Source organism: Heterodontus francisci, chromosome 15 (assembly GCF_036365525.1).
Source record: "Heterodontus francisci isolate sHetFra1 chromosome 15, sHetFra1.hap1, whole genome shotgun sequence".
NCBI lineage: Eukaryota > Metazoa > Chordata > Chondrichthyes > Heterodontiformes > Heterodontidae > Heterodontus > Heterodontus francisci.
In genome coordinates, this window is record NC_090385.1 from 89,102,917 (window position 1) to 89,123,510 (window position 20,594).

A 20,594-nucleotide genomic window follows, 5' to 3' on the forward strand; every position below is an offset into this window, starting at 1 on the left:
AATGAAGCATATTAATTTTGTCATCTGTACATTGATTTTAAACTTTTGCTGGAGCGAGGAAATTACTTGTTAAACAGATCAGCCATGGCGGGAACAAACATTTGCATACTAACAGACAGTGCTTGGAGGGACAAAGGGGCTATTCCCTGCTCCAATTTAATCCACAATAGACTTTGAGCACCAAGTATTGTGTGTAAGAAGAGACATTCCAGGGTTGGCTAAAACAAGAGAATCCACAAACAGACCAGTCCGTCACATGACTAACCTGCTTAGAAAACTAGGTTTTTCTGAATTGTACAAAGAGTTTTGAACTGAGAGAGACTGCAGAATGCTCCTGGAGTGAGAAGACCTCTCCTGTCAGCTCCCATCTCTTTCTCATGGATCTCCAAATCCATTGCAAACACATGAACTTCATGAGAGAAAAGTCTTCTACCTCAAACAAAGTTTAAGAATACTGGGCCCCAATGAAAAGCAAGACCTACCTACAATCAATGATTCTGCAGCAAGCTTGATGAACAGTAACAAACTACCATCTTCAGATATTGCCTCAAACTTTCCACTTTATTTCTTCTGCTCTTTTCTGTCTCTATCTGCAAGTGTGTATCGGGTGTGCATGCCAGCATAGGCGCATCGCCTTTCTGTAGGCATTAACCGAATTAGGGTTTAAGTTTAATAAAGTTCAACCTTTTTTCTTTAAACCTAAAAATACCTGTTTGGCTAGTTTCTTTGCCTTATAATTGGAAGTTAGTGAACAAGGATTCACCAAGGGGGAGCTAAAAAAACAGTGTGCTTAAAATTAAACCCTGTTACAGTAAGACCAGGTGAAGGCTGAGAGGGAACCCTAAACCCCTTTCTTACCTGGTCGTAACAGTCAGTATTACTCAGTACGCATTACTTGCTAGAGATTATGGGCTGAATTTTGTTGGTCCCATGAGGCGGGAATGGAGGTGAGGGGGCACAGAGTGTCACGACAGGTGGCGGAAGGGTGGAGGGCCCATCACCTCCCTGTTGCCAAACAATCTTCCCGAAGGCTCTTCTCCAGGGTTCCAGCACTGGGCTTGGGTCCGAAGCCAATGCAGTACAGGTAGTGGCCACTGCTCCCAGTGGAGCTGCCAATACTGCTGAGCTGCTGGCCCTCTGGTTGGCTGGCAGCTCATGGAGGCGGGATCCCTGTCTTTAAAGGACAGGGATCCTGCCTCCTGAAACTCTGATTGGACTGGAGGATTGCTCTGGGGTGGGGGGAGTTCATATGACAGATCAGTTGTTTATTGATCAATGCTATTGCATCCATTCACGCATTCGCTCACATGCACACAAATGCACACACGCACACACACAAGAAGAAACGGACACAGAAGGGGAAAAGGAAGGTGGTTTTTAGTGGGGGGGAAAGATTACGATAAACCTGTTGAATTCTCTTGGAAATCAAGTTCTAGATGGATGCAGGCCTAATATGAGTGTAGGTTTCGCTCTTGATTGAAGGTTCAATTGAGGATGGTGGGTTACTTCGAGCCCTCACTGCTGTACAGCGGAGATGTCATCGTCTTTCATCAGGGCACTGCGCTTCCTGGCTTGGCTAGAAAACAAGGGGCTGGATTTTATGTTGCCACCGCCGGGTATGGTGGCGGCCATAAAAGACGGCGGCCCGCACGCGTGGGTTTACTCCGCGGATCCGCCACGATATTATACGTGGCAGCTCATTAACATGGCCGGGGAGGACCATCCCCCCTCCGATGACATGGAGGGGGCAGGAAAGCCGTCCCCGGCAATGGCATCCGGTGCCACTGCGCAGGCACAGGTGCCATTTTTAAAGGGCTTCTAGCCCTTACATCTAATTTAATTTTTTAAAGTTAAAAGCATGACAAAATTAAAGTAAAAAATTAATAAAGATTCATGCCCCTCTCCCACCCCCCCAAACATTAACAATACACTAATTCTTTGCATTCTCCTCCACTCGCCAAAAATATTTACCTTGTGCACCTGACCTCCTCCCGCCGTCAAAAGTTCACAAAGTGTTACCTTTACCCCTTCCCACCATCTCCTCCACCAATCAGAAGAGTTTGACCCCAGTGCCCACACCACCCCCCCCCCCCACCCCGCGCCTTACTGAGAAACTTACCCCCTCCCCCCTGCCCACAGGTGTTATGTCTCGTTTCCTTGGACGCAGATCTGAAGGCGCGTCAGTGCCAGCCACCAGGATGAAGATCGCGGTGGTGCAGGAGGCGATGGGAAAGCCATTAATGCAGATAAGTTAATTTATTTATGTATTTACCGTTGCCGAGCAGTGGGGGGCAGCTACGAGGTCTTGCCGCTGCTGGCAAGATTACGACGGGCTCTGCTGGCATCAAGGCCCACCAAGGACCTCATCGAGGGCAATCTTCATGCCCCCCACCACGAATCCTGATGTCGAGTCCCCTATAAAATCCAGCCCAAGCTGTTACAAGTAGTTCACCTTCAGGGTCTCTCTCTCTCTCTCTCTCTCTCTCTCCCTCCCTGGCTGTCTTTTTTTAAGGAAAAGCTACATCTCACTTCCTGTCCAGAGATATTCTCCTCTCTTCCCTTTTGGTGATTGCACAATGGCCCAGGATGTGGCTACATCACACCTCCTTTGTTTCAGAAGAAGACATTTAATTCTGGAATGTTTTTAGGGTAGTTGTAAGATTAAAAAAAATATTTATTCATTCCTGGGGTGTGGGCGTCGCTGGCCAGGCCAGCAGAAATTGCCCATCCCTAATTGCCCATGAGAAGGTTGTGGTGAGCTGCCTTCTTGAACCGCTGCAGTCCATGTGGGGTAGGTACACCTACAGTGCTGTTAGGAAGGGAGTTTCAGGATTTTGACCCAGCGACAGTGAAGGAACGGTGTTATAATTCCAAGTCAGGATGGTGTGTGGCTTGGAGGGGAACCTGCAGGTGGTGGTGTTCGATCCCATGCATCTGCTGCCCTTGTCCTTCTAGGTGGTAGAGGATGCGGGTTTGGAAGTTGCTGTCTAAGGAGCCTGGGTGCATTGCTGCAGTGCGTCTTGTAGATGGTACACACTGCTGCTGCTGTGCGTCGGTGGTGGAGGGAGTGAATGTTTGTCGATGGGGTGCCAATCAAGTGCGCTGCTTTGCCCTGGATGGTGTCGAGCTTCTTGAGTGTTGCTGGAGCTGCACCCATCCAGACAAGTGGAGAGCATTCCATCACACTTCTGACTTGTGCCTTGTAGATTGTGGACAGGCTTTGGGGAGTCAGGAGGTGCTGTTGCTCACCGCAGGATTCCTAGCCTCTGATATGCTCTTGCAGCCACGGTATTTATATGGCTACTCCAGTTCAGTTTCTTATCAATGGTAACCCCAGGATGTTGATAGTGGGGGATTCAGTCATGGTAATGCCATTGAATCTCAAGGGGAGATGGTTAGATTCTGTCTTGTTGGAGATGGTCATTGCCTGGCACTTGTGTGGCGCGAATGTTACTTGCCACTTATCAGCCCAAGCCTGGATATTTTCCAGGTGTTTCTGCATTTCTACACAGACTGCTTCAGTATCTGAGGAGTCACGAATGGTGCTGAACATTGTGCAATCATCAGCGAACATCCCCACTTCTGACCTTATGATTGAAGGAAGGTCATTGATGAAGCAGCTGAAGATGGTTGGGCCTAGGACACTACCCTGAGGAACTCCTGCAGTGATGTCCTGGAGCTGAGATGATTGACCTCCAACAACCACTAGTCCTTTGCACTAGGTATGACTCCAACCAGTGGAAAAATTCCTCCTGATTCTCATTGACACCAGTTTTGCTCCGGCTGTTTGATGCCATGCTTGGTCAAATGCTGCCTTGATGCCAAGGGCAATCACTCTCATCTCACCTCTTGAGTTCAGCTCTTTTGTCCATGTTTGAACCAAGACTGGAATGAGGTCAGGAGTTGAGTGGCCCTGGAGGAACCCAAACTGAGCATCACTGAGCAGGTTATTGCTCGGCAAGTGCCGCTTGATAGCACTGTCGACGACACCTTCCGTCACTTTACTGATGATCGAGAGTCGACTGATGGGGTGGTAATTGGCCGGGTTGGATTTGTCCCACTTTTTGTGTACAGGACATACCTGGGCAATTTTCCACATTGTCGGGTAGATGCCGGTGTTATAGCTGTACTGGAACAGCTTGGCGAGGGGCGCGGCAAGTTCTGGAGCACAGGTCTTCAGTACTATTGCCGGAATGTTGTCAGGGCCCATAGCCTTTGCAGTATTCAGTGCCTTCAGCCACTTCTTGATATCACGCGGAGTGAATCGAATTGGCTGAAGACTGGCATCTGTGATGCTGGGGACTTCAGGAGGAGGCCGAGTTGAATCATCAACTTGGCACTTCCGGCTGAAGATTGTTGCAAATGCTTCTGCCTTATCTTTTGCACTGATTTGCTGGGCTCCCCCATCATTGAGGATGAGGATATTTGTGGAGCCACCTCCTCCAGTTAGTTGTTTAATTGTCTACCACCATTCACAACTGGATGTGGCAGGACTGCAGAGTTTAGATCTGATCCGTTGGTTATGGGATCGCTTAGCTCTGTCTATTGCATGCTGCTTATGCAGTTTGGTACGCAAGTAGTCCGGGGTTGTAGCTTCACCAGGTTGACACCTCATTTTTTAGGTATGCCTGGTGCTGCCCCTGGCATGCGCTCCTGCACTCTTCATTGAACTAGGGTTGGTCCCCCGGCTTGATGGTAATGGTACAGTGGGGGATATGCCAGGCCATGAGGTTACAAATTGTGGTTGAGTACAATTCTGCTGCTGGTGATGGCCCACAGCACCTCATGGATACCCAATTTTGCATTGTAGATCTGTTTGAAATCTGTCCCATTTAGTACGGTGGTGGTGCCACACAACACAATGGAAGGTATCCTCAATGTGAAGACGGGACTTTGTTTCCACAAGGACTGTGTGATAGTCACTCCTACCAATACTGTCATGGACAGATGCATCTGTGGCAGGCAGATTGGGGAGGATGTGGTCAACTATAGTTTTCCCTCTTGTTGGTTCCCTCACCACCTGCCGCAGACCCAGTCTAGCAGCTATATCCTTTAGGACTCGACCAGCTCGGTCAGTAGTTGTGCTACCGAGCCACTCTTGGTGATGGACATTGAAGTCCCCCACCCAGAGTTCATTCTGCACCCTTTCCACCCTCAGTGCTTCAAGTGCTGTTCAGCATGGAGGAGTACTGATTCATGTGTTCAGGGGGCACAGTGGGTGGTAATCAGCAGGAGGTTTCTTGCCCATGTTTGATTTGATGCCATGAGACTTCATGGGGTCCAGAGTCGATGTTGTAGACTCCCAGGGTGACTCCCTCCTGACTGTATACCACTGTGCCACCACCTCTGCTAGGTCTGTCCTGCCAGTGGGCAGGACATACCCAGGGATGGTGATGGCAGTGTTTGGGCATTGTCTGTAAGGTATGATTCGGTCAGTTTGACTATGCCAGGCTGTTGCTTAACTAGTCTGTGGGACAGCTCTCAACTTTGGCAGATATTAGTAAGGAGGGCTTTGCAGGGTTGACAGGGTTGGGTTTGCTGTTGTCGTTTCCAGTCCTTAGATCGATGCCGGTGGTCCGTTGGGTTTTATTCCTTTTCTTAGACTTTGTAGCGTTTTTACACATCCTTTTGACCTCCATCAGTCTTGACTGTCATTTCTTGGTAAACAACTTCTCCAGGTATTTAAAGTTCCCTGTTGTTTATTGAGCTGGAAGTCAGGTGGTTTCCCAAAAAGGCTTGGTTTCCTCACAAGACCTCTCAGTGCCCCCTTATAAAAAACATTTTCAGGGACTGTTTTTCAAAGTCAAGTGGCCTTTACATGACCCCCTTTGAAAATCCCAAAGTTTAACATTTCTTCAATCTTTCAAAAATGAATTCTCAAAAAATATATTGAACAAAACACAGAGGCACTTTCATAACAACAGGTCACGACATCTATTTAAATGTTTACCTGGTTACTGACACAGCCAACCATATCCTCTATTTTTTATCCTAGAATAAAATACACCCACCAGATTTCTTTAATAAGCAACAAAATGATCAGTTTATTATAAAACAAGATATAACCAATAATGAAGCAAAGCATTAACACACTGATTGAAATATGCAAGTTCCCTTTTTAAAAACTCCCCAATTATGCTCACACGCACACTGGAAGAAATACAGAAATTCACTCTGCAGAGGTCTATTATGATAAAAAAAGACAAAAACACTGCTTTGGCTAAATACTTGCTATTTCTTGTTGAAAAAAGAAAGAAGATGTGGAAGAAAGTCAGTTATCCCCTTTTTGGTCAGGCATCTGGTTCTGCAGAGATGAGTCAGTAAGATTGTTTCAGAAGCAATCCATTGAGAATGATTCAAGTAGGCTTTCTAGGAGAAATGTGACATCAAAGTTTTTCCACCAGCACATACTTGAATCACAGGATTTTTTTCCAGTTCTTCAGGAGCTATATGGCACCAGGGACTTTTTTTTGTTCTTCCATACTGAAATTTGGCAGGATTTCTTCAAAAATATAGAGAAGGAGGTGAGTTGTGTCATTTCTTTTTGCCTTGGCAGGAAAATACCAACTGTCTTCAAACAGTTCAGACGACAGTGAACTGAAAACAATGTCCAAACCCCAAACAGAGAGTTGACCTCCTGACCGCCATAAATCTTGACATGTGGCTTCTCTGTAACCATTTTCCCCAAGTTGCCAAGGGTTCTGCTATTTTCTGAGCCCAAATCACAGGTGGCCTTCAGCACAGGTGGCTTTCAAACAACATCATGTCCTGTCGGTGAACTTGGTAAAAAAAAAACACATCCATGGAATCTTTTCAGTTTTAACACAAGGAATTGTGTACATACACCCCCAGGTCTCCAAGTTCCAGCACTCTCTTTAAAATTGTACTATTTAGTTCATTTTGCTTCTCCCTATTCCTCTTACCAAAATGTATCACTTCGCACTTCTCTCCTTTAAATTGCATCTATCATGTGCTTGCCCATTTTACCCCTCTGTATATGTCCTCCTGAAGCTGTTACTATACTCCTCATTGTTGAATACAGATCTAGATTTTGTATCGCAAAATGTCAATTAATTTTGTCCCAGATTACTGTCTCCACTGGTTTTCCCCACCACTGATGTTAGGCTGACTGGCCTATGGTTGCTGGGTCATCCCTTTGCCCAACTTTAAACAGGATTGTAATGTTTGCAATCTTGCAGTCTTGTGGCACCAGCCCCACATCAAAGGAGGATTGAATGATTGTGGTCACAGCCATCACAATTTCCACCTTGTGATTGGATGTCATTGATGTAATGCAGATTGCTGATTGGCTAGCACCTGGTGTAGTACTGACTGCTGATTGGCTATCATGCGATTTACATTAGGGCGGCCCAGTGGCGCAGTGGTTAGCACCGCAGCCTCACAGCTCCAGGGACCCGGGTTCAATTCTGGGTGTTGCCTGTGCGGAGTTTGCAAGTTCTCCCTGTGACCGTGTGGGTTTTCGCCGGGTGCTCCGGTTTCCTCCCACTGCCAAATACTTGCAGGTGGTAGGTAAATTGGCCATTGTAAATTGCCCCTAGTGTAGGTAGGTGGTAGAGTATATGGGATTACTGTAGGGTTAGTATAAATGGGTGGTTCTTGGTCAGCATAGACTCGGTGGGCCGAAGGGCCTGTTTCAGTGCTGTATCTCTAAATAAAATAAAATAAAATAAATCTCAGAAATTCAAAATAACCACCCAGTATCCTGGGCTACAATTTTATGTCAGGGCACAGGCCCCGATCACTGGCTTAAAAATTGGGGGCAAGCTTGCCTCTGCTGGGCCTGGAAGCCACGCAGAGATTCTACATGGTCTGGGCCCTTAATTGGCCTCAGGCGGGACACACCCCTCTGAGGCAGGAAGTCCCGCCTCCAGGAGCTGCCGTGCAACTAGCAGGCAGGCAGATCCTCAGTCCCAGCAGGGCCACTGGGAGTGCTGGACCTTGCTAGGGACTGCACCCAGCTTCAGGAGAATAATGGATGCTGGTGCCAAAAATGGTAAGTGGGGCTTCGGGCCTCACTGGGGACAATCGGCTGTGCTCTGGTGACTGGGTGTGTGTCAATCAGGAGGGCAGGGTGAGGTTCACCAGCAGGGTCAGCATGAGCTGCTGGGGGTTCCTCTGTAGGGTACAAGGTGCCTGATCAGAGGGCACCCCATCGGGCCTGCAAGGAGGCTGTCAGGTATTACTAAGTGGCCTCAACAACTGTTGAAGTGCTCGGCTGCTGCTGGTAAAACACCAGAGGTGGCAGGAGGAGGCCCTTAAGTGGCAATTAATTGGCCTGGAGCGGGTGACCTTCCCCACCACTCGTAAAATTGTAGCCTGGGTGGCAAGGTGACAGGAACAGCATCCCCGCCTCCCACACTATTTTACCCTCCATCCCACCCCTCCACTTCCAGCCTGCTCCTGTGGGGGCCTAAAATTCCAGCCCTGGAATGGGAAGGACACTGTGCTAGCTCAACGCGTTGCATCCTGCCCCCAAAGTAACCATCTGTACCATTAATTGCTTTGCCGATGATGCATGCCCAGTGTGTTTACACAGTGCAATAATGGCTCAAATTTCTGTTACAGGAAACACATCAGTCAAAAAATAAATGTACTCAAAATGGAAAATGCTGGAAATACTCAATTGTCAGGCAGTATTTGTGGAGATAAAAACAGAGTTCACAGGCAGAATTTTAACATTTTAACATTTAAGCATCCTCCCTGCAGGGGAGGCTGGCAGCAGGTTGGCAACCCAAAAGATAGCAGGCTTTGCTGTGGCTTTTTAACAGACATGGAATTAGCATCCTGCTTCTGGTTTTCTGTCAATCAGAGTGGGCGGGCACAATCACAACCTGCACCTGACTGCTCAAGCCTCACGATTTTTAAGAGGACTCTGGTGGGGGTTAGAATGGACCTATTATAGAACTGTCAGAACAGAGACAGCAAGTGGAAAGGTGGCCCCTCAATGTGGGAAGGTTGTCCCCCGCTTCTCACAGGCATCCCTTTTCCCAGTGAATGGGATGAAGAGGCCAGCCTCTGAAACCAAGCAAGAGTGGCTGGAAGTGGCTCAGGAGCTTAGCAGCAGGAGTGTGATATCTCACACATACATAGATATTGTGCTGAAAGCAGTTCAATGAGATGATCAGGGTGGGAAAGGTGACGGGCATCCCATTTTTAAGTGTCAACTGCAACTCTATGACTTCCCCAGCATTCTTCTGGACAATACTCCTCAGCTCAATACAAGTATCCGATGTACTCATTCCTCTCTCTCGAGACACCCCTCACACTCCATCCCTTACTCATCTTTTACAATTGTTGTCCTTCCATCCTCCCAAAATATTCCATTTCTCATACTCATAATTCTCTGCTTTCTCTCCTTGAAGGAGGAGAAAGCTCAGTACTCCAGGGAGAGGCAGAGAACGCGGGTGGTCTTTCAATAACTCCTACCCTGACCGCTTTGGAGGACGCGACGATAGCGATCAGTAAATTGGCAGAGTGTATGCCATTGGAAATGGAGAGATGAGGGTCTCCCGGACAGCCGGTGACAGAATTAGAAATCACACTGCCACATGGCACAGAACAGTCACTCATGTTGAATGGATGTCACCAGGAACTGAAATATGATTATTTCTACAATGATGAGTTTGAACCCTTTCCTCTTGTCAGTTCTAATTCACGTCTTTCATCTCCCACAGATACGTCAAGTGTAATGCAGGAGCTGGTGTGGGAGGAGGCCGAGGAGTCACAGGACTCATCTGCACCTTCCATCAGCTCAGGCATACACACCCTGATAGAGCAGGTAGCTAGATGGTCACATGGTGCATCACACATCACAACTGAGCAGGAACAAGTGTTGGAGACAGGAAGAGCAGAGGAGAGACCCCATTGGACGGAGCAGCATACACCAAGCTCTTCTCAGCTGGATGCAGACACTGAGCCTCAGGGGTGGTCAACACAGAGGACTATTCTGGAGCAGAAGCAGAAAATGGGTGAGGTCCTGTCTGCATTTCCAGAGGCACTACGCACCATTGGAGAGAGAGTGGAGGAGTCAGTCTCTAGCATGAGTGCCATGATGTTTAATTAAGGCCTTTGCACTGATTTCCACTTCCATGGACCATTACCGGCACACTCAGTCTGCCAGTTTAAATAAGTTGGAGGAAAGCCTTGCCTTACCCATTTACCACCTCACTGAAGTACAGCAAAGTGCTCTCCATCTCTTGGCTGACAGTGTGAGCCATGAGAGGGAAGATGGAGAAAGGGCACTTGGAAGTGGGGACTCTGCTCAAGGCGCTCCCACTCCTCCCCCTTTGCCTTTCACCTGCTCAATCAGAACCCCACATGCTGCTTACTGTCCCAAAGGCTGAATCTGCCCCTGCACGTGCAGGTGGGGCAGTGTTTGGCAACGCCCTCATGGGCTCCAAAAACCAAATGAAATCAGCCACGAGCATCTCAGTTGTCAGAGCGGAGAAATGAACAGTGTGTCTTTAGCTCTGTTGAAGCCATCAGGTAGCACTAGGTAGAAGTTGTAGGAAAAGGAAGAGAAAGACTTTGTAGTTTCACAAGGGGAATCACCTGGGTGTTTAAAACTCTGTCATTGTGTCAATTTTATTGTCAATGATTATGCACTACAAACTTTACTTCAACTCTCCATTGTCTAGCCATCTCCATTGTTGCCTCTCACATGCCATTGGCCATCTGGGATATGCACTTGTGGGCAGCACATTAAGAAATTTTGCTGAGGTCACCAGCAGATCCCTGGAAGGAGCAGGAGGTGAAGAAATTCAAGCTGTGGTGACCTTGATGACCACTGCGTGCCCACCTGGTTCACTGGGAAGGAGGTCTCGTTCCAGGAACAAAGAACAAAGAACAAAGAACAGTACAGCACAGGAACAGGCCATTCGGCCCTCCAAGCCTGCGCCGATCTTGATGTCTGCCTAAACGAACACCTTCTGCACTTCCGGGGCCCATATCCCTCTATTCCCTTCCTATTCATATATTTGTCAAGATATCTCTTAAACGTCGCTATCGTATCTGTTTCCACCACCTCCCCTGGCAGCAAGTTCCAGGCACTCACCACCCTCTGTGTAAAAAACTTGCCTCGCACATCCCCTCTAAACTTTGCCCCTCTCACCTTAAACCTATGTCCCCTAGTAACTGACTCTTCCACCCTGGGAAAAAGCTTCTGTCATGTCACCCCTCCACCTCCGTCGTTCCAGTGAAAACAATCCGAGTTTATCCAACCTCTCCTCATAGCTAATGCCCTCCAGACCAGGCAACATCCTGGTAAACCTCCTCTGTACCCTCCCCAAAGCCTCCACGTCCTTCTGGTAGTGTGGCGACCAGAATTGCACGCAATATTCTAAGTGTGGCCCAAATAAAGTTCTGTACAGCGGCAACATGACTTGCCAATTTTTATACTCTGTGCCCCGACCGATGAAGGCAAGCATGCCGTATGCCTTCTTGACTACCTTATCCACCTGCGTTGCCACTTTCAGTGACCTGTGGACCTGTACGCCCAGATCTCTCTGCCTGTCAATACTCCTAAGGGTTCTGCCATTTACTGTATACCTCCCACCTGCATTAGACCTTCCAAAATGCATTACCTCACATTTGTCCGGATTAAACTCCATTGTTTAATTCTGCCATTTCTCCGTCCAAGTCTCCAACCGATCTATATCCTGCTGTATCCTCTGACAATCCTCATCATTATCCACAACTCCACCAACCTTTGTGTCGTCCGCAAACTTACTAATCAGACCAGCTACATTTTCCTCCAAATCATTTATATATACTACAAACAGCAAAGGTCCCAGCACTGATCCCTGTGGAACACCACTAGTCACATCCCTCCATTCAGAAAAACACCCTTCCACTGATACCCTCTGTCTTCTATGACCGAGCCAGTTCTGTATCCATCTTGCCAGCTCACCTCTGATCCCGTGTGACTTCACGTTTTGTACCAGTCTGCCATGAGGGACCTTGTCAAAGGCTTTACTAAAGTCCATATAGATAACATCCACAGCCATTCCTTCATCAATCATCTTCGTCACTTCCTCAAAAAACTCAATCAAATTAGTAAGACACGACCTCCCCTTCACAAAACCATGCTGTCTCCGGCTAATAAGTTTGTTTCTTTCCAAATGGGAGTAAATCCTGTCCCGAATAATCCTCTCTAATAGTTTCCCTACCACTGACGTAAGGCTCACCTGCCTATAATTTCCTGGATTATCCTTGCCACCCTTCTTAAACAAAGGAACAACATTGGCTATTCTCCAGTCCTCTGGGACCTCACCTGTAGCCAATGAGGATGCAAAGATTTCTGTCAAGGCCCCAGCAATTTCTTCCCTTGCCTCAGTCAGTATTCTAGGGTAGATCCCATCAGGCCCTGGGGACTTATCTACTTTAATGCTTTGCAAGACATCCAACACCTCCTCCTTTTTGATAATGAGATGACTGAGACTATCTGCACTCCCTTCCCTCGGCTCATCATCCACCAAGTCCTTCTCTTTGGTGAATACTGATGCACAGTACTCATTTAGCACCTCGCCCATTTCCATTGGCTCCACACATAGATTCCCATCTCTGTCCTTGAGTGGGCCAACCCTTTCCCTGGTTACCTTCTTGCTCTTTATATATGTATAAAAAGACTTGGGATTTTCCTTAATCCTGTTTGCCAATGACTTTTCATGACCCCTTTTAGCCCTCCTAACTCCTTGCTTAAGTTCCTTCCTACTGTCTTTATATTCCTCAAGTGCTTCATCCGTTCCTAGCCTTCCAGCCCTTACAAACGCTTCCTTTTTCTTTTTGATTAGGCTCACAATATCCCGTGTTATCCAAGCTTCCCGAAACTTGCCAAACTTGTCTTTCTTCCTCACAGGAACATCCTGGTCCTGGATTCTAATCAGCTGACGTTTGAAAGATTCCCATATGTCAGATGTTGATTTACCCTCAAACAGCCGCCCCCAATCTAAATTCTTCAGTTCCTGCCTAATATTGTTATAATTAGCCTTCCCCCAATTTAGCACCTTCATCCGAGGACTACTGTTATCCTTATCCACAAGTACCTTAAAACTTATGGAATTATGGTCACTGCTCCCGAAATGCTCCTCCACTGAAACTTCGACCACCTGGCCGGGCTCATTCCCCAATACCAGGTCCAGAATGGCCCATCCCTAGTTGGACTATCTACATACTGTTTCAGGAAGCCCTCCTGGATGCTCCTCACAAATTCTGCCCCATCTAAGCCCCTAGCACTAAGTGAGTCCCAGTCAATATTGGGGAAGTTAAAATCACCCACCACCACTACCCTGTTACCTTTACATCTTTCCAAAATCTGTCTGCATATCTGCTCCTCTACCTCCCGCTGGCTGTTGGGAGGCCTGTAGTAAACCCCCAACATCGTGACTGCACCCTTCCTATTCCTGAGCTCCACCCATATTGCCTCACTGCATGACCCCTCTGAGGTGTCCTCCCGCAGTACAGCTGTGATATTCTCCTTAACCAGTAATGCAACTCCCCCACCCCTTTTACATCCCCCTTTATCCCGCCTGAAGCTTCTAAAGCCTGGAACATTTAACTGCCAATCCTGTCCTACCCTCAACCAAGTCTCGGTCATCGCAACAACATCATATTTCCAAGTACTAATCCAAGCTCTAAGTTCCTCTGCCTTACCTGTTATACTTCTTGCATTGAAACAAATGCACTTCAGACCACCAGTCCCACTGTGCTCAGCAACATCTCCCTGCCTGCTCTTCCTCTCAGTCCTACTGGCCTTATTTACTATGTCCTCCTCATTTATTTCACTAGCTGTCCTACTGCTCTGGTTCCCACCCCCCTGCCACACTAGTTTAAACCCTCCCGAGTGACGCTAGCAAGCCTTGCAGCCAGGATGTCAGCAACGACCTACTGAGAAAGTCTGAAGCACTGTTGCTCAGTCATGTCCAGAAAGCTGATCCTCTAACTGTAAACCCTCTGTTGAGGGTATTGTCTCCTTTGGACTGGAGATCTGCATTCATCCCCTCTGTCCTGTGGAGCAGCAGGTGACTGAGGAGAAGGCAGCTCTGCTCCTCCTAATGTTGGTGTTGCGGGTGCTGCTCTTCTTGTTCCTCATCAGAGGTCCAAGGTAGAGCTGTGTAAGCAGCTCCCATCTTTCAATGAAGGCTGACAGCAGGGAAGTGCAGATAAAAGTCAAAAAAGTCCAAGGGAGCAGAAATGACCTCCAAAGTGTTTAAAATCATTTCTAAAACAGTGGAAACACAGTACAAATACTGTATTGCGAGCTCACAGGACATCAGTCTGGTGCACACTGAGTCTTTATTGAAACTGACTGTAATGGCTGCCCCCAGTCAGAGTACCTCATGGTAGAGGTCACATGATTAAGGCAAGCCAGGAGACACATTGGTACAGTATTGCATTTCTATCTCAAACATCTCCCTTTCCATACTAAAAAAACAAAAAAAAATTGCTTGCACCGTCATTGACACTGTGAGTTGCCCAAGTTACCCACAATGCACACAACTTTTCTTAGGCACTAGTGGTTCGTCATTCTTGTCAGTCTCTGTACATGCATTGCACACATAGTCATTAAATCGTACCGGTCTCTTAATGGTGCGCGTGTGCATTATTGTTGTTTGTTCATCTGGTTAATTTTCCTTCTCTGGCGAGTGTCGTTCCCTTGTAACTTGTTGCCATGGTAACTGTCGTTGTTCCATTTCCGTTGTTGGGGTGCTGTGGCCCTCTGGGGCTGATGATTGTTCTGTGGTCTGTGCAGTTGGTGAGTTCTCATCTTCCTGATTGGCGGCCTGCTTTGACGGAACAGCTTCTCCAGTTGAGCGTATATGTGTGCGGTTGCGACGTGATATCTGGTCTTTCACTTCCACTACGTACGATGGAGGTGACAACTGCTCTACGCAGTTCCCAAGTTGCCACTTGGGCTGACACTTGTTGAGAGCACTGAAAGTTTGTACCCTGACTGGCTGTCCAATGCTCAATTCTGGTAATGGTTTGGCAGTTTTGCCAAAGTGAAATTTGACTTTTTGCCATTTCACCTTGATTTTCACTCACACCTGTTACTGCTTCTGGCTTCAGTAGCTTTTTTGCTATTGGAAGAATAGTTTGGGTGCAGCGTGACATTAGTCTCTGTACCAAACTACTTTCCATGTCTTCGGTAGGTGTGTTTCTCCACTTGAGGATTGCCTTGTATATATCTGTACCAGATTTGATCTATTCTTTATGAGTCCTTTGGTGATTTTCACTGCTGCCTCAGCCTTTCTATTTGACTGGTGATAGTGTGGAGATGATGTATGGTGTTGAATTTCACAATCCTTTATGAAGCGGCTGAATTCTTCACTCATGAACTGAGGGCCATTGTTGGTCATCACAATGTCTGGAATGCAGTAACGACCGAAGTGTACTTTCAGGCATTCTACAATCTCACTGGTAGTCATTGAGGTCAGCTGATTTACCTCCCAGTAGTCAGAATAGTAGTCTACGGTGACTAGGTAATCAGTTCCTGCTGGAGTGAAGAAGTTTACTCCCAGTTTCATCCATGGTCAGTCTGGGATGTCATGTGTCATCAGTGGCTCTTTAGTTTGCTTACCTTGGTACTCGTTACATGCACTACACTGGCTGATGTGGTCCTTAATTTCATTGCTCATATTTGGCCAGTAGAGCACTTCTCTTGCCTTCCTCAGACTCGACTCATTTCCTTGGTAGCTTGCATGGATGTGCTTCAGCATCTTTCCTCTCAACTGTTTAAGGATAATGACTCTATTTCCTTTGTACAAGATGCCATCTTGGGCTGTCAATTCATCTCTGTAAGCCCAATATGCTTTTGCGACCACAGAGTGTCCTTGATGCTTTCATCCTTTCATCACTACTTCTTGCAACACTTGTAGAGTTGGATCTTATTGGATAGTTTGCTTGATTTGAGCAAGGCGCACTCTGTCAGATTCAATATCATTGCTGTGTTGATGACCTCCAGAGCATGTCGAGCTGCAGCTTCACGTTGGACCTGAAGATTTCACACTCTGTCTTCATAGGGAGTGTTGCTCTTGACAGCATGTCAGCGATGTACATCTGTTTCCCTTGCTTGTATGTCACATCAAGATGATGTCTCTGCAACCAGAGTACCATCCTTTGCAGATGCTTTGGGGCAGATAGTAGTGGCTTGTGGTCAAACTCAACTTTCATTTTGTCTCTTCCAAGTAGGTATTGATGAAAATGTTCACAAGCAAAGACAATGGCCAGACACTCTTTCTTGATCTGAGCATAGTGTCGTTCCATTTGTGTTAGCGTCCTGAATGCAAATACAACCGATTGTTCTTGCTGCATTAGGGTTGCTCTGAGTCCTGTCTCGCTGGCGTCACACTGCAGGGTGATTTCATCATTTACGTCATAGTATTTCAACACTGGCGTTGTCATTACTAGTTTCTTGATTTATTGAATGCTGCTTCTTGTTCTGTGCTCCAGTACCACTGCACATCCTTGGCAATGAGTTGGCGTAATGATTCACACACCAACGACAGATTGGTCAAGAATTTTACTAAACAGTTGACAAATCCAACAAAGCGTTGCACTGCTTTTACATCTGTTGGTTGCCCCATCGCTGCTACTGCTCTCTCATTTTCAGGATCTGGGCGAAGACCTTTTGCTGTCACTACATGACCTCGGGCATCTTTAATTGCAATTTTTTCTTGTTCAGCTTCAGGTTCATCTGGCGAGCTCTGTCCAGCAGTCGCACTAGTTTTTGATCGTGGTCAGCAATGGCTTCTTGCATTGAGTCTCCGCATCCATAAACTAGCAGATCATCCACTATAGCTTCCACACTAACTATCTCATGCTGTCTGCGTTGATACTCCTCTGGAGCCATGGAAATGCCAAACGACACGCGTAACCATCTGTATCTCCTGAACGGCGTCCAGAATGTGGTTAGAAAGCTGCTGCTTTCATCCAGCTTTACTTGCCAGTAACCATCCTTCGTATCTAGTGTAGTGAAGGTGTTTGCCTTTGCAAGTTATGGCAAAATTCCTTCGATGGTTGGCATGGGGTAGTGAGATCTCTTCAGAGCTTTATTTAGATCCGTTGGGTAGATGCATACTGTCAGCTTTCTTGGTTGTTTCACATCTACCATGCTGCTAATCCATTCTGTAGGGGTTGTCACTTTCTGGATTACTCACTTCTATTCCAGCTCTTCTATCTTGTCTTTCAGGCTGACCTTGAGGGCGGCTGGAACTTTCCTCAGCTGAATTGGTCTTACCCTCTCATCTACTTCGAAATGATATTCTCCGGGAAGACATCCGAAACCTGTAAATACATCATTGTACTCCTCTAGGATCTGTTCCGCAGTCAATGATTTAGTGCACTGTGACACATTGCAAATCTCTTTTTGAACGTTGAGGGTTACCAGTCCAAGCTTTAGACTTGCTTCAGCTGAGATGAGTGGCTTTTACTTGCCGTCTATGATTTGGAACTCCAGATCTTCATTCTTGCCATTTTATTGGGTTCTCAGAGTAACTTGTCCTCTCGGCACTAGTCTGGTGCCATCATATAGCCTCAACCTTACTTCTGAAGGCTTCATTTTTGGATCGCCATGTTGAGCCACTTTGCACAGGTCTGTAAAGGTCATGATGTTGCATGACGCACCAGTGTCTATCTGAGACTTTATGTTGACTTGATATTCTCCTTCTTCAGTCATCATTCCAACAGCCACAAACCATTTATCACCTATTGACCTGACTGAACCAACCTGTTGTTTGCTGTATAATGATTTGTCAGAATCTTCAGCTGATATCTCTCCAGTGGCCATCCATACCTGCTTATTGCGCTTCATTCTGGACAAACACTTGTGTGCAAAATGATTCTGCTTCTTGCAGTGAGAACACTGCTTCCCCCACACTGGACACGCCTTATTTTACAGATCGTGGTATCCCCAGCAGCATTTGCATCCTGCCCTTTGTCTGTGATCTTTCTGCCCTCTTGGCTTGATATGTCTATCAGCATAATGCAAGGCTTGGTCTGTTCTGCCATGAATATGTCTAGCTGCTGATTTACAACTTCAGCACTTCTGCACATGTCAATCGCTTCGCTGAGAGTAAGTTTGTCTTCTCTCAGTAGACATGCTCTCACTGTGGGATCTCTTATACCTAATACAATCCTGTCTTCAATTAGATCATCTTTTAGTTGCGCAAATTCACAGGATTCGGCGAGCTGTGTTAATGCTGTCACATATTGATCAATGGACTCTTTTCCATCTTGGGCCCTAATATTGAACACATACCATTCCTAGGTTACGTTTGCTTGGGGTTCAAAGTGTATCTTCAAGGCTTTCAAAATTTCAGCTGTCTTTTTTTTTGTTGTTCAGAGAGATTTAGGATAGAATACGCTTTGTAACAGTTTCCCCCCAACAGTGGTAAAAGTGTAGCTACTTGCGGCTGCTCTGGTTTGTTAATTAAAACTGTTGCAATTTCGTAATTTTGCCATTGCAAGTGGAAAAACTGCCAGTTCTGTTTCATATCCCCTTTCATTTACACCGGTCCAGGCAGAGGAAAATGTGCAGCCATTGTCTTACCCTGTGCTTTCAGCTGTTTCTTTGTTCTTTTTTTTGTGGCTTCCTGTGACTTTTAGCAGGTTTTCACACCTCTGACCATTCCTGTGGACTTTATTCCGTAGCTGTGCTTCTAAGCAGCTCGTCACCACTCACCTCAGCTCCACTCCTGACACCATGTTACGAGCTCACAGGACACCAGTCTGGTGCATACTGAGTCTTTATTGAAACTGACTGTAATGGCTGCCCCTGGTCAGAGTACCTCACGGTAGAGGTCACATGACTACGGCAAGCCAGAAGGCACATTGGTACAGTGTTGCATTTCGATCCCAAACACCCTATGAACAAAAACTTTTCACAGGAAAGGAAGCAGCTACTGTTCGTTCAGTATTTCAAGGCCCTTCAGTTGGTAAATTTCACAGCCCTGTCACTTGCTGCTGCACACTCACCTTGTTGACTCTGGAGAGTTTCATACAGCCCAGAGAACCCATGTGCTGGCAGTTAAAGCCAGAATGCAGGGGTAAATCTTCAATGAATTGCCACTTTACCTATGATAATTGCTGGCATGCCTGTTCCATGTGGTTTCCCACATGCCTTGAAAAACGCAGTGCTTAAATCCGAATTTCAGAGGGGTCATGTTGATTTTTTGGCACACTGGCATTTTTTAATGTCTTAGCCCCCCCGCATGCACTGACACTCACCCCCACCCCCTTGCAGGTAAAAATTCCCTCTGACATTTTAGTTTACCTTTGATCAGAACTGGGAAAAGTTAGGGATGTAACAGGTTTTAAGAAAGTGCAGAGGCAGGGAAAGATGATGGGGGGCATAGAACAAAAGGGAAGGTGTCTGATAGTCTGGAAGGCAGGAGAGATTAAACAACAAAAGGGATGATGGTGCAAGGCAAAATGGAATAGTAATGGGACAAGTGAAGAAACAGAAGATGGGTCTAGAGGGGGTGTAAATGAGAATAGCAGAATCATTACCAAAAGCTGCTGTCTGACAAAATGGGAGCAGTGTTTATGATCTGAAATTGTTGATCGAAATGTTGAGTCCATAAGTTTGTAAAGTGCATAATTGAAAGATGTGCTGTTCTTCAAGCTTGCATTGAGCTTCATTGGAATAGTGTAGAAGGCTGAGAACAGAGAGGTCAGAGTTGGAATGGGATGGTTTGAGGGCTCTTCTCTCCTTCCTTGAATGGAGGCCCAATCAATCCCCATCTAGCACCACTCTCCTCTGCCTGACTGAATTTGTTCAGCATCGAACAACTTCTCCTTTGACTTCAGTCACTTCCTCCAACTAAAAGGTGTTGTCATGGGAACCCATATGGTTCCTAGCTTTGCTTGCAATTTACGGGAAATGTGGAACATTCTTTGTTGCAGTGCTATTCAGGTCTCTTCCCTCACCCATTTTTCCGGTACAGAGATGAGTGTATTAGAACCATTTCTTGTTCTCATCCGAACTGGAAAATTTCATCAACTTTGCTTCCAATTTCACGTTTCCTTCACCTTCACATTGTCCATCTCCAACTCTTCCCTTCCCTCCCTCAACTTTGCTATTTCCATTTCTGGAGGTAATGTGTCGGCCACTGTAAGTCCACTGACTCCCACAGCTACCTTGTTTACAGTTCCTCCTACCCTGCTCCTTGTAATGACTCTATTCCTTTCCCCCGGTTTCTGCATTTCATCTGTTCTGATGATGCCACCTCCATGCCACTTCTTCCAATATGCCTTTTATTTTCCTCAATTGAGGATTTTCCTCCAACTTGGTTGACAGGACCCTCGACCGTATTTCCCACATTTCTGCTCTCACTCCCCCCATCTGCCAGAACTAAAATAGGGTTCCTCTTGTCTTCACATTCCATCTCATCAGCCTTCAACAGATCATCCTCCACCATTTCCACCATCTCCAGCGTGATGCCACCACCAAACACATCTTCCCCTCCCCTTTCGGCATTCTGCAGAGACTGCTCCCTCCGTGACACCCTTGTCAATTCTTCAATGATCCCCACCATCCATTCCTTTTCCTACAGCACTTTCCCATGCAAGTTCAA